Genomic DNA, 27,998 nt, shown 5'->3' on the forward strand with positions numbered 1-27,998 from the left:
CCCTCTCAGGTCCACTGGAGTTCACCTTCTTCTTCCCGGTGCATGTGAGTGCTGATCTTGCAACACAATTTGAATTTTAAATTCTGCAGTTTATCCGAATCACTTGGGTTGTCCGATGGCCCCGTCCCCGATTTGTGTCGCATGAAAGACAGCGCCGATGCGCCAAAATCCGATTGTGTGTGCCAAAAAAACCTGTGCAATTAAGGGCAAAACAAAAATAATTGGGTAACCCGACGGAAATGCGTCTGACGGACCCTTAGTAAATGTGCCCCATACATAGGCTTGACAGAAACCAAAATATTGCCTTTTTGCACTGCGGGTGAATAAAATACCCTCACATTTTTTAACAGAACTATTGGTGCGCTGCTGTTTTTGATTTTATAAAAAAAAAATATTGATATTTTTAAGTGTTTTTGATTGATTTTACTTTGATGCTCTATACAAAATATTATTCTGGATGGACAGTAACAATAATATATAATGGAGAGTTTAATGGGCACGAGAATCCACTGTAAAAAAGTAAAAAAAAATCTCTGCCTGCTTCACGCTGTATCTTTTTTAATACTTTTTTTTTTTCTTAAAAAATATCTTAAATTAAAAAAGACAGGTTACTAATGCTATTCATATCACAGAAACTTTCACTTTAAATTTTTTCTTTCCTTTGTGGAATGCAAAACCCAGAAGCATAGAACAAGAGAGTGTTGATATGTATAATGTAGCCCATCTTATGTCACCCACAGACTGAGATTTTCAAGGAAATCAGACAGTGGATTAAGCATTCCCTGGCTGCCTGTTCACAAACATAGAGCTCCCTACGGCTGTCACCTCCCAACGGATCTGCAGAAAAAAAAAAGCTTTGTATCCTCTGGCTTCAGAGAAGGTATGTTGGAATATATTTCTATAGATTCCTTTGGTATTATTAAACTAAGTCTCACGTGAATATGACAGGAAATTACTCAGCAAAGGAACCTGGAAAAAAAAAAAATCTAGATTTTATTTCTCCTAAATTTTGGACAAAATTGGAAGATCATTTAATGGATTTTTATAAATGTCACAAATTATTTTTGGGGGGCGCAAGTAGCCTGATTTTAGAAACCGTATCTGGTATTTATAGTATTCTGTCGTTCTGTGTCTTGAATGGTCTTATGCATTGTAGATAGTCAGCTGTAACATTATATTCGCCTGCTTCGCACAGGATCCCAGCTTGTCCCTGATTTCACCGCATCACAATGTAAACTCATGAATATGTATGACCATACCCAGAATCCTTTGCACACTTTTTTTTCATTCCGCACAATGCTATTACTTTGTTGAAAATATTGTTCTGCCCTCGTCTTCTTCTTCTCCCCACTCTCCTTAGTATTATTTGCTATGGCACTAAGAACTGAATGGGTTTTTTTTGTGGAAGGAAAAGGGATCTTTTTTTTTTTTTGGAAAATACTGGTCGACAATAGAGTTACTTTAATGTGCAATTTCTAAAATGTACATATCTATTATTATTATTTTCTCCCCTAAAATTGGATTACAGTATAGTTATGGTGATTTTTGCATCTGAGGTACTGGTAGCGGTGTGAAGCCTGAGGTTACTCAATTCCAGAAGTTAAAGAGTTAAAGGTGGAGTGCTGCGAAAACTCATCTTGCAGGGTCTGCACTGAGGATCTTCTGTAACCTTGCAGAATGCATTGTTCCTTCCTGCAGACTTGCCTTTAACCCTTTTAGTTCAAGGGCGACGCTTCGTCGTACATTACAGTACCATTTATTACAGTTCCTATTATAATTATCTTTTATAACTCAGCGTTACCATCGCTTTAAGCTTTTACTTTTCAGCGGTTGAAGTCTTAAAAGAAAAATGGGAAAAAAAATATTTGGAATTTTCCATTTTCTTTTCTGGGACCAGCTGGGGACGCAATTACAAAAAAAAAAAAAATCAAAAAATCAATGCAACAATTTATTGGCAATACCTTGCAAATTAGAAGCAATGTCAGCAATTTTCTTTCACTGGATTCATATGCTAAAATAAAAAATAGTGTCCAAAAATAATTCACTGGAATAATGGTAAAACATTTTGGTTATAGGTATAAAAGAAGAGTATAAATACTAACAAAACCCAACAATATTACTGAAAAATACTACTGCCGGTGTATGAAATCGCAACGCAAATAGTGAATAGTTGTAATGTTGCGCATATCACATATAATAATTGAATAAAACAGTTTATAATATATAAAACACATGCCATACAATAAAAAAAATTATAATATTGTAGCAACACAGCCAACCAAAAAGCTGACACATTTCCTTAAAATGGCTTCATTGGGCGGGGGGCTCAAGGATAGGACCCCAGAAACAATCGAAGAAAAGGATAATATACTTATATGACATGTATAGAACATAAATAATAAATCTTTATTTCTATAATACTTTGCAGCGGTTTACAGATAATGGGAGAAACATACAAAAATACATTACAGAGTAATAACATCATCAGATGGAACAATGGGGTCCCCTCTCACAATCTATGAGGAAGAAGGGGTGACGCTTCACATGTACTGCATCTGATGTCATAGAGGTTCAATTACGAAATTGACTAGACTATCTTGAAAGGAAGTGTCAATTATTGTTTGTCATTTAGCTTAATGATGATTATTTTTCTCCAAACCTTTACCGGCAGTGCACTTTGCTCTATTGTTGTACTATGCGTCATGCTAAGTACTTTCCATATTATCAAGAATCCAAGAGACCCAACAAAGGCCTAACAGAACACTTTATGAGTCAGAGTGATCCATCAGGAGGAGTTGGTCATACAAATCATAGCTCCATCAATAATGTAGGCATGGACAGATCTTTCATTTTAGGCAGTGGACTGTGTTGTTGGGTCTGTTTTTGCAGGGGCAAAGATATCTGTAAACCCCATCCACATAAGTCAGTCTCCAATATTGCTTGGGGAAAGTCTGAAATCCAAGATCCTCAGTGATTCTTTGAAGGATTGGGTACCACAAATCCCCTTACCTGTTCCATACCAGCATGCACTCTATGTTTCAGTTGTCCTGAAAGCCAATCTGGAAGTCCCATAGAAGTCAATGGTGCATAGGACAGAGCTGTGGCACATCCTTGACTTCTATGAGACATCTATGAAACCCAGAAGTTGGGTTGCCAACAAGAGCATTTTGGGACTTGGGACTTGTAATACCTGTTCTGACGATAATGGGAGGTTTTAGCAGATCCCCCATTTACCCAAAACTCGCTAAAACTCCTTTAACGGAATGGAATTGACTGTTTTTCTACATCCTGAAATCAAGGTCCAGAGCACATATGGCAGGCGGGAGACACATCACCCCCGGAATTTACTATAGGCTGTGCCGGGATACTGCTGCAGGATATAGCTGAAATTTATGCTACACTGCACCTGATGTATATTTTATTTGGGTGCACTAAATTACCTTATAGGCTGAAACCTTTTAGTAATTTTGGTGAGGGGATTATTGAGCCTGGCACACAATATATTACCCCTATTGAATGTATGAGTGGGTCAAATATTGTATATCTTATAAAATGTGACATGGGTATGAACCTGGAAAGAAGTAAGGAGATTGAAGGGGAGTAAAGGTTTTAGATTTTGGGAGGGAATGTACCGATAGTAATATATAAAAAATGAACTCGTTTTGAAATAAAACAGGGTTCTAAATGTTGATTTGTAAAATATTACAAAAATAGTAAAGCCATATAAAACACATAATTAACATATATGACAACTTAGATCATTGGCTCAATATATCTGCGCATTTTACTAATAATCAGCTTCATCATTTCCTAAAATGCTAAAATTGATGTTCTTGTACTTCCCATTCTCTAGTAATTGATATGTGAAGGACAGAGATGATAATCCAACACCCTGAAGAAGTTGATGAGCTTATTATTTCCTAATACACATCTTGTCTGACTTTCATTGCTGTAATAACCTGGACTTTCACATCGCCCCACGTAATAAATGACTGTGTTGATTTCAATTTCATAACAGACGGATGAACTGTGGCAATGATAGGGGGATTGCTCAGAAGAGTGCCATGGAAACAGGTCTGACTAACACACTTGGCCTATATTTTAGACATAAAAATACATAATAATGCACTTTTAGACTTACAGCAAAGCGTACGGTAAAAATATCTCTCTTTTTTTCATTTTTGGAGATACTGCACTTCATGGGTCTGGCCAGTGGGTGTTAATGTATTGTTCTAGTTTTTATTAAAAAATTGCAATATGATATCCATGAAATATATACATCAATTTTTTTTTCATTTTAATGTCTAAATCAACATATTAGAAGAAAGAGGCAAAAGAAGTCTACAAAATTATGCAAAAAAATTGCATAATCCCTAAAACCAATAAGGGGCGTATTATTCAGTTCACAAAATGCCTTATCATCTATGTATTTTTAGGCAATGTAGCTACTTGTATGGCAAGGCTTTAAATGGGGAAGTAACATAAATGGGGAAGTAACGTAAAGTAAAGTAAAGTGGCATAAATTGTACCAAAACTTTGACTCATTTTTATGGTGTACTTTAAAGGGAACCTACAGTGGCGTAACTAGAAGCTGATGGGCCCCAGTGCAAAGTCTGTGCCAGGCCCCCGACTATAATGCATGGTTTATAGTACTAGTCTTCTCATATGGGAAAGTGACACCATAAGGGCCCCCTAAACCTCTTGGGCTCAGGTGCGATCGCAACCTCTGCACCCCCTATAATTACGCTCCTGGGAACCTATCATCAGGAGTCCTTTTTCTGGCTCTCCCATATCCCCATAAAGAATAATGTGCACATTGCCAGAGACTTTTTATAGTATTTTTTTTATAGTATTTTTTTATTGGAAAAAAGGTTTATCTTTCTGTATGCAGAGCTGTGTTTCTAGTCCCAAGGGAGTGACCAGTGAGGAGTGGGGTAGACATGTATGACATTCATCGATGTTTGATGGAGCGGTTTCCCACAGGGGGTTGGGACTGACCACTCCCATGGGACTAGGGACACAGCTCTGTATATAGAATGGTAAACTTTCATCTAACTTTTTTTTTGGAAAAAGACAGATTTACTATAAAAACTCTTTGGCAAGGTACACACTATTCTATATGGGGACATAGGGAGCCAGAAAAGGGCTCCGGATGACAAGTTCCCATTTAAGGTAATATTAGACAATCTAAGGCAGTGATGGCGAACCTATGGCACTAGTGCCAGAGGTGGCACTCGGAGCCCTGTCTGTGGGCACCCAGGCCGTCACCCCAGCATGAAGTTCACCAGACAGGACTCAAAGAATCTTCCTGCAGAATCTTCCTACAATGATAGGCAAATTTGCCCTCCTCCTTTCAATTGCGTTGGTGTCTTTAGGAGGCTAAAAGTTGTCAAAGAACAAGGAGCAATAAATTACTGCTAAACCCCTTAAGGACGCAGGGTTTTTCGCCTCATTTCTCGCTCTCCAACTTCAAAAATCCATAACTTTTTCATTTTTCCGTGTACAGACCTGTGTGAGGGCTTATTTTGTGCGTAACAAATTTTACTTTCCCGTAATGTTATTTATTTTAACATGCCGTGTACTGCGAAGCTGAAAAAAAATTCCAAATGTGGAAAAATTGAAAAAAAACCGCACGTGCGTCACGTTCTTGTGGGCTCAGTTTTTACGACTTTCACTCTTCGCTCCAAATAACACGCCTACTTTATTCTTTGGTTCGGTGCGATCGCGGTGATACCAAATTTATATAGGTTTTATTGTGTTTTAATATATTTTCAAAAATTAATACGAATGTGTACAAAAAAGAAAAAAAAAATTTTGCCATCTTCTGACGCTAATAACTTTTTCATACTTTGGCGCACGGAGATGTTTGAGGGGTCATTTTTTGCGAAATGAGGCAACGTTTTCATTGCTACCATTTTGAGGTCTGTGCGACATTTTGATCATTTTTTATTTCATTTTTTATGTTATGTAAAAAGGTGTAAAAGTCGCATTTCGGACATTTGGGCGCCATTTCCCGCCTCGGAGGTCACCGCCGGCCGTAACCGTTTTTATATTTTGATAGATCGGGCATTTTGGGACGCGGGGATACCTAATATGTCTGTGATTTTTACTGTTTGTTATGTTTTATATCCGTTCTAGGGAAAGGGGGGTGATTTGAACTTTTAATATTTTATTAATTTTTTTTATTTTTTAAACTTTTTTTTTTCTTTTTTTTTCACTATCTTTTAGACCATCTAGGGTACATTAACCCTAGATGGTCAGATCGCTGCTACCATATACTGCAATACTTCTGTATTGCAATATATGGCATTTTTGCAGCACATTCATTACAATGAGCCACTGGCTCATTGTAACGAATATGCAGCTGCCAGATAGCCTCGTGTCAAAAGAAGACACGAGGCTACCATGGCAACCGATCGCCGCCCCCCAATGACGGGCGTGGCGATCAAAAAAAAGATGCCGGCGCCCGCGCGCCGCCGTCTTTTAAACGCCGCCGTCGACTTTGCCGGCGGCGTTTAGGGGGTTAATAGCCGCGATCGGTGCAAGCACCGACCCCGGTTATTAGCGGTGGGGGTTTTGTGCAAAATGCAAAAATCCCCACCTCTGTATGAAGAGGACTCAGCCCGTGAGCCCTCTTCATACATCCCTTATACCTCTGCGCCGTAGAGCTACGGCGCAGAGCGTTAAGGGGTTAAATTGCTGCGCTGGCACTTTGCAATAAATAAGTGGCTTTTGGTTGAAGTTTGGGCACTCAGGCTCTAAAAGGTTCGCCATCACTGATCTAAGGCTTTCTGTACAAGAATGTGCCTATTTTCACATGATTTTTTAATCAATTCTGGTGTGTTTTTTTTTTTTATTTAGGGCAACTGCGGTATTTTTCTCAAGCATTTTCTTATGATTTGCCCAATCTAGAAACTATGGTAGCTCTTTTTGGAAGGCAATGTCATATCTTATGAAAAAAAAAATTAATTATATTCCCTGCCTATTGTAGAGTAACAGGAGCAATGCAGGAGGTTAAATTTTTTTTTTTTTTTAGTTTCCTAGCTCTGGCCAGAGACTGGCAGTATGATATAAACAATAGTAGTGGCTGCCAAAGTGACGCATTGGGGGCATTTATTAGGGTTTGTACGCCAGATTGATTTGCCCTTTAAGCCACCACCACAGTAGGTAAGCCTTAAGTGGAGTCAAGAGGGGTTGCAGCCAGTTCCAGTGCAATTCTCTGGTAATAGCGCACTTCTGCGTAGATTTGTACACCAGCACAGCCGCCCGCCGGATACATCACAGCAGGCAGAGGGGAGGGGCTTACATCAGTTTTCGACGCTCAAAGATGATAGATGTCCTCCATTGAGTGGAGGAATGGGGGTAATAGTGTGAAGGATTGGAGAAATGTGGTTATAGTGTATAGGATTGGAGGAATTGCGGTTATAGTGTATGGGATTGGAGGAATTGGGGTTATGGTGTTTAGGATTGGAAACGGAGCTAAATAGTAGTAAGAAGAGGGTTTCATAACGTATAGTTAGTTAGTTGTATAGGAGCAGGATTATAGAGGAGGGGTAAAAGGAGTGGAAAAAGGAGTGGAAAAACAAGTGGGAAGCCTAGAAAATGGGCACAAGGGTTAATAGAATATTTTAAAAGGAACCTGTCATCAGCAATTGACCTGATGAAACACTACCAGTTTATTGTCAAACAGTGTAACACCTTCTAGGTTTTGCTTCTTTCATGGTTCATTGTGGTTGCCTCATCTAGAAAATCAATTTTGAAGTGAGATGTAAATTGGTTCTATTAAGTCAAGGAGGCAGATATTTTAACTGAAGTCAAGCTCTCTCTTCCTAGGAAAGCCCCCATCACTGAAATCAAGGTGGGTATCTCTGAACACATCCTCCTCTGTGATTGACATCATGCATCAGACTTCAGTAGATCTTTATAGTGATGTCTCTTGATGTGGGAACATCAGTTACAGTGAAGGGGGCTTTCTGAGGAAGAGAAAGCTTGACTTCAGTGTTAAAATATCCACCTCCTTGACTTTATACAACCAATTTACATCTAACTTCAAAGCTGATTTTCTGGATTATGCCACCACACTGAGTCATGAAAGAAACATGATCTGCAAGGTGTTCAGATGCCTAAGAACATAGTGGCTTATATGGTCAATTTCTGCTGACAGGTTCCCTCTACAGGGACATATGGAAATAATCTTTATATTTGGGGTTTAATTTATGGGATTACAATATACAGTTCAATTAATTTATTGTTGGGGGTCAGATATCTTGTGGCTTTTATATGTAGCACTTGGTAATTCTCCAGGTTATGTATTAACAACGTTTTTTACATGGTTCAGCAATTAAATTTCCAGGGGTACTGAGAATTCCAAAAACAGCCCTGTCTGTAGGAAAATCTGTGAGCATATAAACAAAAACAAGTATAAACACATATTTCATGGAACAATAAGTGACACAACATACAGTATGTGCAAAAATAATGTACACTGTAAATAAGTAAAAAAACAGAATACCATAGAATTTATCCCTAAAAATGTCTCCGCCAATAATACCACTCTTTCAAGTGAAGGAATTTTTTCAATATCCCATCCTCACATTATAGAAATAATCATTGCATTTTTATGCAGATTTCACACATTTCTACCGAAAAGGGGAAATTTGCATCTAAATCTACATGTGAAACCATATGCAAAAAACTTATGCATATTTATAAAGGAGAAAAAGCGAAAAATATATGTCAGTATTTCTCCACTGACATTTATCTGTGAAAACCAGTCTAAGCCCACAATTACAAATCTACCTTTACAGAGGACCTGTCATTTTTCGAAATATCTTTTCATTTAGCTCTATGTTGTGTGATTTCTATATTTTATAGGTAAATTACTGGCTGAGTGTTGCATGGTTCATAGGACAGCATGAGCTTCTGCTAGGGACTTACTCTCAATGGGTAACACCCAGTTGACAATTTATTCATAATTAACATAAAGTTATAAAAAAAAACAATAATTCAAAATAGTTATTGAGAGGGAAATAGTTAAAGTGGTTATCCGGGTTTAAAAAAATTTTTATGGCCGGGCTGGGGAGGGCTAGTTAAACATAATAAACATGGACTTACCTCCTCCGGCGCCGCCGATGTCCCGCGCCGCGGTCACTTCGATCCGTGCCCCTGTAAACAAACAGGGGCACGGAAGCCGCGCACAGGGAGCTTCCGGTCCGCGATGTGGACGGCTCCTCCCATCCGTACCTATCTCTCAGCGTTGTAAGCGCTGGAAGATGGTGCGCATGGGAGCTTCCAGCCGGCCGGAAGCTCCCTGTGCGCCGGTGTAATGAAACCGGCGCACGGAGAAGACGGGCCGCGGCGCGGGACATCGGCAGCACCGGAGGAGGTAAGTACATGTTTATTATGTTTAAATAGCCCTCCCCAGCCCGGACATAAACATTTTTTTAAACCCGGATAACCCCTTTAAACACATATATGTTTAGAAAGGTGACTGGTCCTAAGAATAGTCAGTCATCTAAAATTAATGTGATTTTCAAAAGTATATGCTTAAAAAGTTAAATATGTTGGATATCATAAAGGGAGCACTTCTTCTATTAGCGATTTTCTGACCATATGCTCTGAGGTTGAGCATTTATTTGAAAGGCAACCATGTAACACATCATTGGTCGTAGAAAAATAACATTGATAGGGCTTCATTCTAGAAGGCAGTTGTCTTCATAAATGTACATCATTTTAACTGATCGGGAATTATAAGGCACAGAAAGGACACTTTAGGCCAGTGGTGGCGAACCTATGGCACGGGTGGCTATGGCTCAGGGCCTTTTCTGCGGGCACTCAGGCCATTGTCCAAGGACAGAGTTCACCAAATATGACTAAATCCACCAAATCTTCCTGCAGTCCCAGGCAACTTAAGAGTTGCGACAATTCATTGGCTATTTGGAACTGCCGGAAAAGTGAGAAGGTGTTGACAGAACTGCATTGTCTTTGGAGGTCATCCTCCTGGACCCACCATTCTTCCTGTACATAGAGACCCTGGAGAGAAGCTACAGAAGTTTGAATTTGCCCTCCTTCTGTCAACTGTATTGGTTGCCTCAGGGGGCCGATACAATAGAAAGATGTGGAAAAACAGGTAGAAATAAGTTACTGTATAAAATTCCATGCTGGCACTTCACGGTAAATAAGTGGATTTTGGTTCTAGTTTGGGCACTCGGTTTGTAAAAGGTTTGCCATCACTGCTTTAGGCCAAACACAGGCATGTTGCTCAAATCCAGCCACTTCTGCATAACATATGTGCTGCATCAAAACCAAAAACAACTCTGAGTCTTCGTGTAACTAGGAGCATACAGAATGTTATGTACAGAATGTTATGTACAGAATAGGTTCTGTAGGTTTGTTTTTAAGTTGAATTTGTATGTAAGTTGGAACTGTATATTTTATCATTGTAGCTCCAGACAATTTTTTTTCGGTCTCTGTGGCAATTGGATTTCAAAAATGTTGGATTGTCATAAGAACCAGGATTAACAATAAAGCTTCATTACAGACCCCATTGATAACTGTTAGAGCTGTTTATTGTAGTCTAGGGCTAAAGTACAGTAAATTACCAATTACCACAGGTTCGTTTGTAACTAGGGGTCATCTGTAAGTCGGGTGTTCTTAAGTAGGGGACTGCCTGTATATACCAGTGGTGGAGAACCATATAAGTGCCCAAACTACAACCAAAACAAATAGGCATATAACAAATTTAAGCATTAATTCAAACTTATTTCTCCCCATTCTTCCAAAGCTTTCAATCGTATTGACCTCCTTGAAAGAAGTAAATTCAGAAGATCATTGTAGGTTCTCTCCAGGGTCTCTCTGTGCAGGAAGAATCATGGGGCCAGCAGGAGGATCTCCAAAATTAATCCAGTTCTGTCCACATCTTCTCACTATTCCTGCAGTCCCAAATAGCTATGGTGTTGCTTTAAAACAGTGCTGAGAGCAGTATCGACCTAGTTGCCTGGGACTGCAGGAAGATTCTTTGAGTCCTGTCAGGTGTACTGTATGTTGGGGCAATGGCCTGGGTGCTTATAGAGAAGGCTTTTACTACCACATTTGACACCCATGCCATAGGTTTGCCACCACTGCTATAGACCATGCAGTAACTACAGTTTTATTATGGGTAGTAACATTAAATTTTATGTCCCACCCAGATATCTTCCGCAAGCCAACCAACCTAATGCCAGCCATAAACCCAACCCACATTTAGGGCCTACTGAATAAAAATATTCACACACCGCACCCCTGGATAATTCAGACTACTGTGCCTTGTATAAAAACATGTCTAACATTCTCACACTGTTTCACCTGAATAAATGTATGTGTCATGTTGTGTTCAGAATGAAAGTAAACCCCATATGTCCTCCTAAATAAATATATGCCCCACACTGTGCTCCTGAATAAACATATACTTCATGATATGTCACCAAATAAATATATGCCCCACATGAGTATTTATAAATATTTACTCCACACTGTGCTTCAGAATTTATATATGGCATTTTGTCCTACACTTTAGAAAACTGCACCTAAAGGGATGTGGTAGAGCTGCGCTACAATTCAGTCGCAACAGCATGAAGCACAATGCACCAAAAAAGAGGCGCAACTGTGTGCACATCCAGAAAACAGACCAGATTAACTAAGAACGTGGAACACTATTGGATTCATAGTTTCTACGGTTGAAAAAAGACACTTGTCCATCAAGTTCAACCAAGGAAGGGAAGGGATTGGATGAGGAAGGGATTTAGGGGAAACAATTCTATATAACATAACCATCAATGTTATTTAGGTGTAAAAAGGCATCTAGACCCTTCTTGAAGCTATCCGCTGTCCCTGCTGTGACCAGCGCCTGAGGCAGGCTATTCCACAGATTGACCGTTCTCATAGTAAAAAAGCCCTGTCGCCTCCGGTGATTAAACCTTGATTTCTCCAAACGGAGACAGTGCCCCCTCGTCTTTTGATTTGATCTAATCTGAAACAACTTACCACCATATTTTTTGTATGGACCATTCATATATTTAAATAAATTAATCATGTCCCCTCGTAGTCGTCTCTTTTCCAGACTAAATAAATCTAGTTGTTTTAATCTTTCCTCATAACTGAGACCCTCCATACCCCTTATCATTTTTGTGGCTCTACGTTGAACCCTCTCCAGCTCCAGGGCATCCTTTTTATGGACCGGTGCCCAGAACTGGACAGCATATTCCAGGTGTGGCCGAACCAGTGCCTTGTATAGTGGTAATATTACATCCCTATCACGAGAGTCCATACCACTTTTGATACATGACAAGATCCTACTGGCTTTAGAGGCAGCTGATTGACATTGCATGCTGTTATTTAATTTATGATCTACTAGTACCCCCAGGTCCTTCTCAACAAGGGACTCTCCCAGATTTACTCCCCCAAGGACATATTTTGCCTTTGGATTATTGGCCCCCAGGTGCATAACCTTACATTTATCCACATTAAACCTCATTTGCCAAGTGGATGACCAAACATTCAGTTTGTCCAAGTCACCCTGCAGCCTATGAACATCCTCCATAGACTGTATTACACTACACAGTTTGGTGTCATCTGCAAAAATAGACACAGTGCTATTAATTCCTACCTCTATATCATTAATAAATATATTAAATAGTAGTGGGCCAAGCACAGAACCCTGGGGTACACCACTCATAACTGGTGACCATTCCGAGTAGGAACCATTGACCACAACTCTCTGGATACGATCCTTCAGCCAGTTTTCAATCCAATTGCAAATGATTTCTGCCAAACCAATAGCCCTAATTTTACCCATCAGGCGTCTATGAGGGACAGTGTCAAATGCCTTTGCAAAGTCCAAGAACACAATATCCACAGCTGCTCCTCCATCCAGGCATCTGCTCACCTCTTCATAAAAGCAGATAAGGTTAGTTTGACAACTTCTATTCTTAGTAAACCCATGCTGGCTGTCACTTATTATACTATTTGATGTCACATACTCCAGTATGTAGTCTTTTACTAACCCTTCCAATACTTTCCCCACAATGGAAGTTAAGCTTACAGGCCTGTAATTGCCAGGCGAAGTTCTAGAGCCCTTTTTATATATTGGCACCACATTTGCCTTGCGCCAGTCACTTGGCACCACACCAGACATTACAGAATCCCTGAAGATTTTAGCCAGCGGTACAGCAATAACAGAACTGAGTTCTTTAAGAACTCTGGGGTGTAACCCATCTGGTCCAGGAGCTTTGTACACATTGATTTTATTGAGCTTAGATTGGATAATGTCTACATTTAGCCAGCCTAGTATATCACAGGATCCATGACCCGCACTGGCACCGCCCAAGTCAGAAGTTCTCTCTTCTATTGTATAAACGGAGCTAAAAAACCTATTAAGTATCTCCGCCTTCTCCTGGTCTCCAGTCACCGATGCCCCATTTTCAGAATAAAGGGGTCCAACCTGTTGTGACCCATTTTTTTTTGCATTGATATACCTAAAAAATTTCTTGGGATTTGTTTTGCTATCTTTAGCTACCTGTCTTTCATTTTGTATTTTGGCTGATTTGATTTCTTTTTTACGGATTTTGGTAAGTTTTTTGTAAGTATTGAAAGCCTCAGGTGACCCGTCAGATTTATATTTTTTTAAATGCCCTCTTTTTCTCATTAATTGCCCTTTTAACTGTAGCTGTAAGCCACGCGGGGTGTAATCTAGCCCGTCTATACTTGTTACCTATTGGAATAAATTTAGAAGTATAAAAACCCAGGATAGATTTGAATTTCTCCCATTTAACATTAGTATCTTCATTTGACAGAATCTGATCCCAGTCTATATCCTGTATTGCAGCCCTGAATTTTTGGAAATTAGCCCTCTTAAAATTCAAAGTTTTCGATTTTCCCACCTGTTTCTGCTTTTTAAAGTTTAAGAGGAAAATAATTATATTATGATCGCTGTTCCCAAGGGGTTCCCTGATACTGACATTTTGGACAATCTCCTCATTGTTAGAAATCACAAGGTCCAACAATGCGTCACCTCTTGTGGGATCTTCTACAAGCTGCACCATAAAATTATCCTGAAGAATGTTCATAAAATGTCTCCCCTTCACAGATGAAGACGAGCCCTGACCCCAATTTATATTTGGAAAGTTAAAGTCTCCCATTATCACTACGGTCCCCTCCTGTGCAGCCCGCTCCATCTGTTTATATAGGTGACCCTCTATTTCCTCAGAGATGTTAGGGGGTCTATAAATTACACCAAAAATAATTTTCTCAAAGCTCTCTTGGCTTTGAATTTCAACCCACAAAGTTTCAGCCTCCTCGCACTCTGAGACCACTGACTCATTCACAATCGCTTTTAAGTCTCTTCTGACATACAGACATACACCATCTCCCCTCCTATTTGCCCTGTCTTTCCGAAAGAGTGTAAAACCTTGAATATTAACACCCCAATCATGCGATGCATCAAGCCATGTCTCTACTACACCAACAACATCTAACTGTTCCTCTAATATCAGAGCCTCAAGCTCGCCCATTTTGCCTGAGATACTTCTGGCATTTGTGAACATACAATTTAATTTTCCACAGTTATTTATCTGATTTAAAGTAATTTTACTGGCACATATATCCTCACCACTGTTCTGCAACTTGTGGATCTCCTTATCCACTGCCTTAGGCCCCCATACACAGCCCACATCACCACCCACCAACATAACCTGCCCCCTCTCTGACCTGTCTACCCCTTCAGTGTCTTCCTTTTCCTCCTCCCCCGAGCCTAGTTTAAATACTCCGCCACCCCTGCTAGGATCTTCTCCCCCAGCACAGCAGCCCCCCTTCCACTTAGGTGCAAGTTATCTGCAGAAAACAGCTTGTACCCCAGTGAAAAGTCAGCCCAATGCTCTAGGAACCCAAATCCCTCTGCTCTACACCAGGATCTGAGCCATGCATTTAACTCCCTGAGCTCCCGCTGTCTGGCGAAAACTGCACATTAGTGACGCAAACTGCACTGAGGCAGTTGGCACCAGTTTTCATATATTTTGGCCATTGTACCCCATAATGCCCCTGATGCCCCTTTCTGAGTATGGAATACTCACCTGCCTGGCCTAGTGCAGAGATGGCCTAGTGCAGAGATGGACCAGTGCAGGGATGGACCAGTGCAGGGATGGAATAGTGCAGGGATGGACCAGTGCAGTGATGGACCAGTGCAGGGATGGACCAGTGCAGAGATAGACCAGTGCAGAGATAGACCAGTGCAGGCATGGACTAGTGCAGAGATGGACCAGTACAGGCATGGACTAGTGCAGAGATGGACCAGTACAGGCATGGACTAGTGCAGGGATGGACCAGTGCAGGGATGTCCCAGTGCAGGGATGGACCAGTGCAGGGATGGACCAGTGCAGGGATGTCCTAGTGCAGGGATGAACCAGTGCAGGGATGGACCAGTGCAGGGATAGACTAGTGCAGGGATGGACCAGTGCAGGGATGGACCAGCGCAGGGATGGCCTAGTGCAGGGATGGCCTAGTGCACGGATGGACCAGTGCAGAGATGGACCAGTGCAGGGATTGACTAGTGCAGGGATGGACCACTGCCGGGATGGCCTAGTGCAAGGATGGACTAGTGCAGGGATGGACTAGTACAGGGATGGCCTAGTTCAGGGATGGACCAGTGCAGGGATGGACCAGTGCAGGGATGGACCAGTGCAGGGATGGACCAGTGCAGGGATGGCCTAGTGCAGGGATGGACCAGTGCAGGGATGGACCAGTGCAGGGATGGCCTAGTGCAGGGAAGGCCTAGTGCATGGATGGACCAGTGGATGGATGTCCTAGTGCAGGGATGGACCAGTGCAGGGATGGTCTAGCGCAGGGATGGACCAGTACAGGGATGGACCAGTGCAGGGATGGACCAGTGCAGGGATGGACCAGTGCACGGATGGCCTAGTGCAAGGAAGGCCTAGTGCACGGATGGACCAGTGGATGGATGTCCTAGTGCAGGGATGGACCAGTGCAGGGATGGTCTAGCGCAGGGATGGACCAGTACAGGGATGGACCAGTGCAGGGTAGACCAGTGCAGGGATGGACCAGTGCAGGGATGGACCAGTGCAGGGATGGACCAGTGCAGGGATGGTCTAGCGCAGGGATGGACCAGTACAGGGATGGATCAGTGCAGGGATAGACCAGTGCAGGGATGGACCAGTGCAGGGATGGACCAGTGCGGGGATGGACCAGTGCAGGGATAGACCAGTGCAGGGATGGACCAGTGCAGGGATGGCCTAGTGCAGGGAATGCCTAGTGCACGGATGGACCAGTGGATGGATGTCCTAGTGCAGGGATGGACCAGTGCAGGGATGGTCTAGCGCAGGGATGGACCAGTACAGGGATGGACCAGTGCAGGGATGGACCAGTGCAGGGATGGACCAGTGCAGGGATGGACCAGTACAGGGATGGACCAGTGCAAAAATGGACCAGTGCGAGGATGGACCAGTGCAGGGATGGACCAGTGCAGGGATGGCCTAGTGCAGGGATGGCCTAGTGCAGGGATGGACCAGTGGATGGATGTCCTAGTGCAGGGATGGACCAGTGCAGGGATGGACCAGTGGATGGATGTCCTAGTGCAGGGAAGGACCAGTGCAGGGATGGACCAGTGCAGGGATGGACCAGTGCAGGGATGGCCTAGTGCAGGGATGGACCAGTGGATGGATGTCCTAGTGCAGGGATGGACCAGTGCAGGGATGGACCAGTACAGGGATGGACCAGTGGATGGATGTCCTAGTGCAGGGAAGGACCAGTGCAGGGATGGACCAGTGCAGGGATGGACCAGTGCAGGGATGGATACGCTACTTAGTTCCTCTTCTACAATTGCTAATTGGATCCCTGAATAAATACATTTCAGCTGGAAATTTGTTTAATGCTCAGATGATTAAGTCAGATAATATTAATCATGGAAGAAATTAAGCAGCAATAGAAACAAAACTGGAAAAATAGACAGAAAGTTCAGCTAAGTTCAGCCGCTTATTAATTGTAAATTTGTTGCTGAATCAAAGGAAAACAAAACAAATCCCCAAGGGAGTCATTTGCTCATTTATGGGGGAAATTCTTTATCTGATTTCCAACCTGGATATCCGCTTGCAATAGTTACTCCATTGTCATTTGTTTCTTTACAATAATTTATACAATTTTGGTCCCAGTTTGACCATTTTAATTGATGTATACATTCATATTGTGGTAGGAACCTTTTCCACAGAAATAGTTGCTGCTTCTATAGTAGAAAAAGTGCAGACCATGGGGACATCTATCATATGCCGGTGCTTTGTGCGCCTGAGCTGACGCCTAAACGCTGACAGGCTATATAGAGTCCGCAAGTGCAGAAACGCCCTGCGCTGGCAAACACACCTCTTACTATCCATCAATGCACACTTGGCATGAAGGAGAATATTTTAAGTCTTCTATGTCATTCAATTCCTGATAAATGTCCCCTCATGGATGTTTGACACAATGGGGCAGATTTACTTACCCGGACCAGTCGCGATCCAGAGGCGCGTTGTCCGACGAGGATTTGGATTCTGCCGGGATTCACTAAGGTCCTGCGCTTGATATCCAGCAGGTGTTGCTGCTGCGCCTAGGTCCGCCGGAGTTCACCTGCCTCTTCCCAGTGCATGTAAGTGCTTGATCTTGCGACACATTTGGTTTTTTAAATTCCATGTTTTTTCCGAATCCGTCGGGTTGTCCGGCAGCCACGCCCCCCGATTGTGCCAAAATCCGATCTTGTGCGCCAAAATCCCTGTGGAATTCGGAAAAATTCGGAAAACCCGACGAAAGTGCATCCAACGAACCCTTCGTAAATGAGCCCCCATGCTTTATGCTTTAGACACTGCTCCTCATCAGAACATGTACCGTATATATATACTCAAGTATAAGCCGACCCGAGTATAAGCCGAGGGTGGGAAATGCATTGGTCACAGCCTCCACACAGTATATAGCTAACCAGCCCCCAGTAGTATATAGCCAGCCCGCTATACTATACAGCCAGCCCAGCCTGCCCCCTTTAGTATACAGCCAGACCAGCCTACCCCCTGTAGTATACAGCCAGACCAGCCTACCCCCTGTAGTATACAGCCAGACCAGCCTGCCCCCTGTAGTATACAGCCAGCCCAGCCTGCCCCCAGTAGTATACAGCCAGCCCAGCCTGCCCCCAGTAGTATACAGCCAGCCCAGCCTGCCCCCAGTAGTATACAGCCAGCCCAGCCTGCCCCCTGTAGTATAACCCGCATGTACTCTCCCGGCCGGCAGGCGCATACAATGACGGGAGAAAACATGGTCGCGCTCTGCAGGCCGTTACAGAAGAAAAAAGACAGGCGCGGAAGCCAGAAGAGGAGGTGCGCTGCACATCAGGGCTGCCGGAGGGTGAGTATAAAAGTGTATTGACTCGTGTATAAGCCGAGGGTAGGATTTTCAGCACATTTTTTGTGCTGAAAACTCGGCTTCTACACGAGTATATACGGTATTTAGCATCTTTGTGGAAATGGCTTTAAAAGTGCAAAAATATTCCTGCTAAAAAAGTGGGGTTATCTTGGGATGTAAAAAACAAAAATCTCCTCCTTGCCTTAAGGGACATCTACAACTTGAATTAACCTCTAATCAGTACTGCAGGCATAATTTAATCATTGTTTTTTAATTTTTTTTAGATGTTTTTAGATTTATGTGATATATAGGAGTGCTTTGGGAGGTGTTACCAGTGCCCCTCTGGCAGGGCCGGCGCAACTAGGTATACTTGGGAAAGTGCCTGGGTCCAGATCTGCTTCTGGGACCCGCACGGGCGAATCTAGGTCCCCAGAAGCCTGACAGTGCCAGTGAGGGGTGGCGAGGCTGTATTTTATAAATCCATTGATTGGGGTCTTTACATAAGATGTGGTAGAAGTGCTGTGGTGGTGGTGGGGGAGGGGGTTGAGAGATGCCTAAAGGTTGAACATAGGTGCTCTCAGGGGCGTAACTTTGAGGGGGTGCAGAGGTTGCGGTCGCACCAGGGCCCAAGAGGTTTAGGGAGCCCTTATGGTGTCACTTTCCTATATGAGAAGACTATTATTATAAACCATACATTATAGTCGGGGGCCTGGCACAGACTTTGCACTGGGGCCCATCAGCTTCTGGTTACGCCACTGGGTGCTCTATTTATGCAGGCCTATTTTTTTAAGAAATGGCTTTTAATAGCTGCTATTTGCCTTCCCAAATTTCTGGGTGGTATTAGGGACGACTTACCACATGGCCGTTTCTCTCTCTGTCTCCGGTCACACCTAACATCACTGCCTTCAGCCCTTACCCATCCATGTCTAGGCATGATTGCAAGGGGATGGGTTAGGGATGGCACAGAAAGCCAAATACAATAAGTGTACACAAAGTGAAGCACAACCCCCGTGACATCACAATTCACATGTCTACCAGGGACTTGCAGTTACAATGTAACCAGCCACTTGTGTGGATGTAAACATGATTATATGACACTTAGTAAACAGCTCCCTACCTGCTTCATAGTCACATGATGTCCAGAGGCCGAGAGATTCTGCTTCCTGCATCATATAACCATGGACTATGCTGATGAAACCTTAAAGGACATCTACCACCAAGACCAAGCTTTGTAAACCAAGCAAACTTACAAGCTGGTGTGTGTCTCCACTAGAAGAATATACTCTTCTTTTGGCATTGGAAGCCTTTGTTTTTAGAAAACAAGCTTTGAAAATTATGCAAATGACCCTGAGGCGCTACAGGCTCCATTGACAACTATGGAGCCTGGAGCCTCTCAGGTTAATATGCATAATTTTTAAAGCTTTTTTTTGTACAAACAAGAGCATAAGAAGTGAAAAAAGAGAAGATTATGGGTAGCTGGGGGAACACACCAGTATGTCAGTGTGCTTAGTTTATAATCCTTCATCTTGGTGGTAGATTTCCTTTAAAGGAAACCTACCACTGCCCGCATGATGAAATCATGCGAGCAGACCACCCGGTAGGCTACTTAATGCTGATGCCGGCGCATAGTTTTGTTAGGCTCGGCAAACTTTACTTTAGCTGAAAAAACTATTTTCTTACATATTTAAATGAGCCCTCCGGTGCTACCCTGCGCCATCTTCGGGCTGGCGGTGGCTTCCGATGTTTAATTATTCCTCCTTCAGGTGCCGAGAGCCGTGACGTCACCAAGCTCTCGGCACCTATCGCCGGCCGGCTGTGCGAGACTTAGTGTCTGCGCATGCGCTCGGCACCTGAAGTAGGAATAATTAAACATCGGAAGCCCCCGCCAGCCCGAAGATGGCGCAGGGTAGCACCGGAGGGCTCATTTAAATATGTAAGAAAATAGTTTTTTTAGCTAAACTAAAGTTCGCCGAGCCTAACAAAACTATGTGCCGGCATCAGCATTAAGTAGCATACCGGGTGGTCTGCTCGCATGATTTCATCATGCGGGCAGTGGTAGGTTTCCTTTAAGCAATGACACTGAACATATATTTAGTAAGTTGCTTGGAGTTTAGATAACCACTTTATGGCAAACAAGAAGTGGCTGTAAATGAAACAGTAGTGTTTATATATATACAGCAAATTTAAGGTGTGAGCCAAAGTGACACATCTACTCTGCTTGTAACCATAAATAAAGGACAGTCTGAGGACTTTATCAGCATTGGCATTTTACGTGCCAATTTTGATAACTGCAGCTTTGGAGTGAGATGCTGCACAAGCCGAAACTGCAAGCCAGTGCCAGCTCTGGTGAAGATTTACATTATCATTTGTATCACTTTTGTTGCTGATGTGGATTGCATTAATGCTGTCACATTGAACAGAGAATCTAAAAGATTAGACTCCTGCAATCAGAGTTATCTCGGATTGTGGTTGTTATAGAACAGTTATTGGTATATGTTAAATGTGACACCTGGGTTTTCATGTCCAGTGTTTGTGGTTCCAGAAGTGGTGACATCATGTTTATTCCACATGTGACCGCTGAGCCAATCCTTGGCATATGACTGCAGATAACTGGTGAAGCCAAGGATTGGCAAAGCCGTCATATGCACAGTGTACATGATGTCTGCACTTCAGAGCTGGTGCTGAAATCATGAGTACCCTTCTCAAAAAATGCCCCTTCAAATGTAAGTTTCTGCCTCAGGATAATGCCCTGCTATTTATTCTGCGCCCTCTCTGCTTTCAAGTTTAACTCTTTTTATGTAAAGCTGTGATCTTTGACTACAGTTTAGCCACTGCACCTAAAGGATGTCTCAGGTAGTCTGAACCACACCCCCAATCAATCTCAGATTGCAGTGTAGTACCTAGATAAATACCAGGTAATCATCCTCTGATATCCAAAATAGAGAAGCAGCACTCCGTGATCAATAGTGATATTTTATGTCACCGGTGGTACATACAAGTTTCAGCTATCTCCATGTAGTCATTCTCAAGCAACCAGGTAATCATCTTCTGTACTGTATATAAGGACTTAGATATAATTTTTGACTACAGGTTTGCTTTAAAGGTAGTACCACCTTCCCAAACATTATCATTTCGTATAGAGATGTTCTTTTATTTCAAAAATACCTAGTCTCATATGTAGTTTCTTAGGAATTCCCATTTTTATCCATATGATAATGAGGCCGTTGATGCATCCAGGGTGTGTCCCTAGCACCCAGAGTGCTACTATTCCTCCCAAAATCATTCCCCTCTTCTTACAAAAGACAGATCTGCTTAATTCACAGAAAGAGGGTAGTGATTTAGGCTGGAATAGCAGTGCTCTAGGTGCTTAGGGTACAACTTTGGTGCAGAAATGGTCTCATTAGCATATGGATTTAACTGGGAACATCTTTCAATCAGCATGGACAGAAATATTAAAAGTATGTTGGTGATCAAAGTGCATTCCTCTACATCATACTGCCAGTAGATTTCAATGCGTGGAGGCAAAGGTAGATTCCCTTTAAGAATCTACTTAAAACCTACCTTTGTTGATTGTGTAAGACTGTTTATACTAAATGTAAAGTAAAATGTTTCTCACTTATATGAAACAATTGTTTCTTAAGACGACAGGTTAAAAGCAGCAGAGATGACAGCATAATCACACAGCGACGGGGCAGGTCGTGCCTCCAATTGTTGGTGTCACTACTAATAGATTCATAATGCTGTTCGACAAGGTTAATCTCAGCTGAATGTGACATTTAACCCACTGTTTCTTGCTTCACAATGCTTTGCCCTTTAAACTCCCTTTAAATCAGAGATAAGGCCTTGCAGAAAATGATAGCACAGTCAAGGGTTTGTTTGGCTTTTATTACCTATGTTTCTTTTGTATTGTTTTATGCACATTGTTAATAAATGGATATGAAATATTATTCATTCCATATTTTTCCTTATTAGTATACTTTGTCTAGTGGATCTGACCTGGCCATACATTCGACCCCAGGGGCTGTCATTGTATAACTCAACCCCTTAGCACCCACTAAAGACACTTATCTTCTACATCTTAAAATATACTAATACTAATACAGGTTAGAGACAGCAAGACGACCTGATGGGAACACTGAAGGTTTCTTCTGTAGATGGTGTAAATTTATTACTCATCACTTTACTTATCACCCTTATTGATAAGTTTTAATGTTCCAATTAGTATCTTATGTAAGATCTGAGAGGTAATCTAGGTAGGGTCCAGCAGAGGGAAGGGAATACTTCTCAGAGGGTGAGTGATGATGGCAGTCTAATGTCAGGGGATGTTCTTTGAATAATATGTATAAGGTGTCGGGATCAGTGGTAGTGGATCCTCTGTACCACCGCAGATGATGACGTAAGCCAATATTTGGGAGTGGAGTGTAAGTGGTACCGGGTTTTCACCAGAGCCCGCCGCAAAACAGGTCGGGCTTGTTGCAGCGTGGTACCACCAGGCCATTCCACAGGCGCGACTTTGTCTGTGGTGGAGGCCAAGATGAAGTACAGAATCGTAAGGCAAGGTCGTGGTCAGGGACCGGCAGGAGGTCAGGACAGGCAGCACAGGATCAGAGTTGGGGAGGTAGTGGAAGGTCAGGACAGGCAGCACAGGAGCGAAGTCAGGAACAGAATAGAGGTCACAACCAGAAATCAGGATAGTCACACAGGGCTTTCTCTAAGGCTATAAGGCACAAAGATCCGTCAGGGGACACAGGAAAGGGGCTGGAATGTTTTAGGGCAGACGGCCGCACAGTGCTAGTTATCGGCGCGCTGGCCCTTTCATAGAGCTGGCGCACGCCCTAGGAGACTGTAATACATGCGCTGGAGCGCGGGCATCGTGGAGACCGCTACTGGAGCCAGGAAAGATGAGTTTCCATCCAGGCTGCTCGAGGCACATGGAGGTACAAGGGTGCGCCTGCGACCCAGGATATGGGTCGCAGGGGCACCGTTGACATAAGGTTAATGATAATCTTGTGATACCTGCACTTTCTATTGGATGGGCACTATATAACCCTTTGTCATATATTACATTTTCTGTGGGGCAAATAATAGAATAAGATTGAGGACCAAGACAAGTATCGTCTATACGTGGAATAGATAATGACCCTTTATGAAACTCTAAAATCTTTGGTATACCCGAAGTAACTTACCTGCACCTATGGGCTATATTAAACAGCTTCCCTTATATAAAGCTGCCTGGTCAAAGTTTCCTAGCGTGCTAGTTTCTGTAAAGGTATTATTTTATTTACAGCTATTATTATGTTATTTATCTGAGTACCTTTGTCATGAAGGTCAGCCTGTTTCCTGTCTTTCTGAATTTGCCGTGCCTCCCCCTGTCAGGGACACCTGGATAACACCATTGGGATTAACACATTTTTTCAGATGCAGTTTTTGAATCCAAAAGCAGCCGTGGATCATAATCGGTGAGAACATATCATTTTTCACTCCTGGTTTTTACATCAAAAACTGCACCTGAAAAACTGAAGGTGTGATGTGAACACAGCCTAAGTCTGTTTAGGTACATAGCAGACAAAGACTGCCATGGGCCCTGGGCTGTTTAAGTATTATAGCCCCATATAATTCTGAAATTCACTTCCTACATATGGTACAAGATTCAAGATTCTTGGAGAATGGATTATGCGTCCATTTTTCCTGCTTTCAATCTGTGGGTTCAGGACCTTTGGAAGACCTACAAAGGTCCTGAAATGTCTCTAGTGTACATATGTATTGAGAGCATGAACAGATGTATGCGGATTTCATGAGTGAAGGTTATTTTCTGTATAAAATTTGGTGGGTGGTTTGGGTAGTCATGGACCCCCTAGAAGACTTGGGCCCCGAGCTACTGCCCTAATCGCCTGTATTATAATCCAATAATGGTTACGTGATTGGTTCCACATCCCCTGCATTACTGTCTGTATGCCTCTACTCTATCACTATCATTGGTAAATGTGAAGGGTTAGGCAAAAACACAGGTTAGTATGTGCGCGCTGCCCCAATGGCTAAAATGGACGGGTGGAATCCAAAATGTATTTTAAAGTCTTTATTTTCAATAGTGGACAACGCATTTCAAGGACGTCTTGTCCTCTTCATCAGGTCCATTAACAATATACACTAGAAAACATTAGACAAGACGGAGGAATAGTATGAATAGTTGGGTTAACAAAATACATGGAATTATTGTTACTTGAAGCGATATCAACGGATGTGAAAAATATATGGTTTTAAAAACGATAAGATGACATAAATATATACAGATACTCCTGCCGATCAAAACTCTGTCCTCCGGCTCATATATCAACTCCAGCATTAAGAGGTCAGCTAACTATCACTAATGATAATATCTTCCTCTTACCCGATGCAACCTTGTCCTTCTATTTAATACAACCATTTCCTTCCTTTATAGCAGTGATTTTCAACTTCTTTTGAGCCGCAGCACACTTTTTATATTTAAAAAATCCTGGGGCACACCACCAACCAAAATAGCACAACATGACACTAAAACAGTCATATTATACATATAGTTAATAATATAGATTCTAAATTTATTTTACTCACTCAGTGTGAAACCTGGGCCTGTTTCGATAAACATAAAAGGGATATCCTGGCAGGAATGGTGGAAAGACACACACGAAGCTCTTCCTCAACAGTTCTCTGTTTCTCCCTGTTTTTAGTATATGGTCCTGATTATTATGTGGCTCATACACTCACCGGCCACTTTATTAGGCACACCTGTCCAACTGCTCGTTAACACTTAATTTCTAATCAGCCAATCACATGGCGGCAACTCAGTGCATTTAGGCATGTAGACATGGTCAAGACAATCTCCTGCAGTTCAAACCGAGCATCAGTATGGGGAAGAAAGGTGATTTGAGTGCCTTTGAACGTGGCATGGTTGTTGGTGCCAGAAGGGCTGGTCTGAGTATTTCAGAAACTGCTGATCTACTGGGATTTTCACACACAACCATCTCTAGGGTTTACAGAGAATGGTCCGAAAAAGAAAAAACATCCAGTGAGCGGCAGTTCTGTGGGTGGAAATGCTTTGTTGATGCCAGAGGTCAGAGGAGAATGTGCAGACTGGTTCGAGCTGATAGAAAGGCAACAGTGACTCAAATCGCCACCCGTTATAACCAAGGTAGGCAGAAGAGCATCTCTGAACGCACAGTACGTCGAACTTTGAGGCAGATGGGCTACAGCAGCAGAAGACCACACTGGGTGCCACTCCTTTCAGCTAAGAACAGGAAACTGAGGCTACAATTTGCACAAGCACATCGAAATTGGACAGTAGAAGATTGGAAAAACGTTGCCTGGTCTGATGAGACTCGATTTCTGCTGCGACATTTGGATGGGAGGGTCAGAATTTGGCGTCAACAACATGAAAGCATGGATCCATCCTGCCTTGTATCAACGGTTCAGGCTGGTGGTGGTGGTGTCATGGTGTGGGGAATATTTTCTTGGCACTCTTTGGGCCCCTTGGTACCAATTGAGCATCGTTGCAACGCCACAGCCTACCTGAGTATTGTTGCTGACCATGTCCATCCCTTTATGTCCACAATGTACCCAACATCTGATGGCTACTTTCAGCAGGATAATGCGCCATGTCATAAAGCTGGAATCATCTCAGACTGGTTTCTTGAACATGACAATGAGGTCACTGGACTCAAATGGCCTCCACAGTCACCAGATCTCAATCCAACAGAGCATCTTTGGGATGTGGTGGAACGGGAGATTCGCATCATGGATGTGCAGCCGACAAATCTGCGGCAACTGTGTGATGCCATCATGTCAATATGGACCAAAATCTCTGAGGAATGCTTCCAGCACCTTGTTGAATCTATGCCACGAAGAATTGAGGCAGTTCTGAAGGCAAAAGGGGGTCCAACTCGTTACTAGCATGGTGTACCTAATAAAGTGGCCGGTGAGTGTATACTGCAAAATAAAGGGGTACAATGAGAAGTACTATGGCCATACTCAGCATATGAGCTGGTACTTGTAGTACTCCAGCCTCATGACTATAATATTTCTTATTTTACATTTCTCATTGTTATATGCAGTATACTGCTGGAGTACTAAAAGTACCAGCTCATATGCTGAGTATTCTGCCAACAGCTCATATAGTCAGCATTATTGGTGGCATTACCTTGGCGGTGGGCAAATGCGAGAGTCTCTCCACTCTCAGGATGATGCTCCGGCCTAGGTGACGTCATTTTGTCGCGCAAGGTTCAAAGCTTTCGCATGTGTTATTGTACACGTCTCCTACATTTTAACCCCTAGGCGCACCAGGACGTTATAGTACGTCCCCGGGGCTAGATGCTTAGCGCACGGGGACGTTCTATAACGTCCTGCTTCTGGCACCGGCTCACGAACGGAGCCGGTACCAGAAGCAGCGGCTGTCAGCTGTCTAGTACAGCTGACAGCCTGCGCTAACACCCGTGATCGGAGCCGGCTCCGATCGCGGGCGTTAACCCCTTACACGCCGCGGTCAAACATGACCGCGGCGTGTAAGGGTGTTTGCGCTGTGGATCGGATCCCCCGTGCCGCTTACCGGGGGATCCGATCCACTTCTGGGCAGCTCCGAGGACTGGCATGTGCCCCGGAGCTGCCCGGTCTCCATGGCAGTCAGACCCCTTCCGGGTCTGACTGTAAACTGTCTGAGCATGCGCAAGCATGCTCAGACAGTTTACACTGCTCTACAATAAAATAGTATTGTAGAGCAGTGTATTGAACTTAAACCAGTGATCAGAGCATCACTGGTTCAAGTTCAAGTATGTATAAGTAAAAATATGCAAAAACACTTAACACTACACATTATAATAAATATAAAAAAAATACATAAAAATATAAGCCCCTAAAATTTCACTTTCCCATAAAAACACTTAATAAAGTATAAAAAACACAAAAACACAAAAAACCCCGCATATTTGGTATTGCCGCGTCCGTAACAATCTGTATAATAAAACAGAATCGTTACTGGACCCGCACGGTACACGCCGTAGAAAAAAAAACGCAAAAACGTTCCGAAAAAAGATAATTTTTAATTATACCCTATCAAAAAGTGCTCTAAAAAGTAATTTAAAAAATGTTATGCACTCCAAAATAAGCCCACTAAAAAGAACAACTCTTCTCGCAAAAAATAAGCCCCTAACCAGATTTGTCAGCCGAAAAATAAAAAAGTTATGCATATGAAAAGATGGTGATGCTAAAATGAACAAGATTTTCTCCAAATTGGTTTTTATTCAGTACAATTGAATAAAATACACAAAACCCCCACATATTTGGTATCCCTGCGTCCGTAACAATCTGCATAATAAAACAGAATCGTTATTAGATCCGCAAAGTGAACCCCGTAAAAAACAAAACAAAAAAAAGCTCCAGAAAAAAGATCATTTTCAGTTAATACCCTATAAAAATGCTCTAAAAAGGGATTTAAAAAATGTTATGCACTCTAAAATAAGCCCACTAAAAATAACAATCCTTCTCGCAAAAAATAAGCCCTTAAACAGATTTGTGAGGCAAAAAATAAAAAAGTTATGCATATGAAAGACGGTGATGCTAAA

The 27,998-nt window shown here is 42.6% G+C and overlaps 1 protein-coding gene across 1 annotated transcript in view; it reads left to right on the forward strand.

The window, feature by feature from the left end:
* Nucleotides 1–791: 791 nt before the first annotated feature.
* TLK1 (tousled like kinase 1) overlaps nucleotides 792–27,998 on the forward strand; it is a 203,639-nt gene continuing 176,432 nt past the window's right edge. Inside the window, exon 1 of the mRNA XM_072121751.1 lies at nucleotides 792–880. The gene's annotated coding sequence lies outside the window, so the exon portion shown is untranslated. The remainder of the gene's footprint in view (nucleotides 881–27,998) is intronic.

This window comes from Engystomops pustulosus, chromosome 8 (genome assembly GCF_040894005.1).
Source record: "Engystomops pustulosus chromosome 8, aEngPut4.maternal, whole genome shotgun sequence".
Taxonomy (NCBI): domain Eukaryota; kingdom Metazoa; phylum Chordata; class Amphibia; order Anura; family Leptodactylidae; genus Engystomops; species Engystomops pustulosus.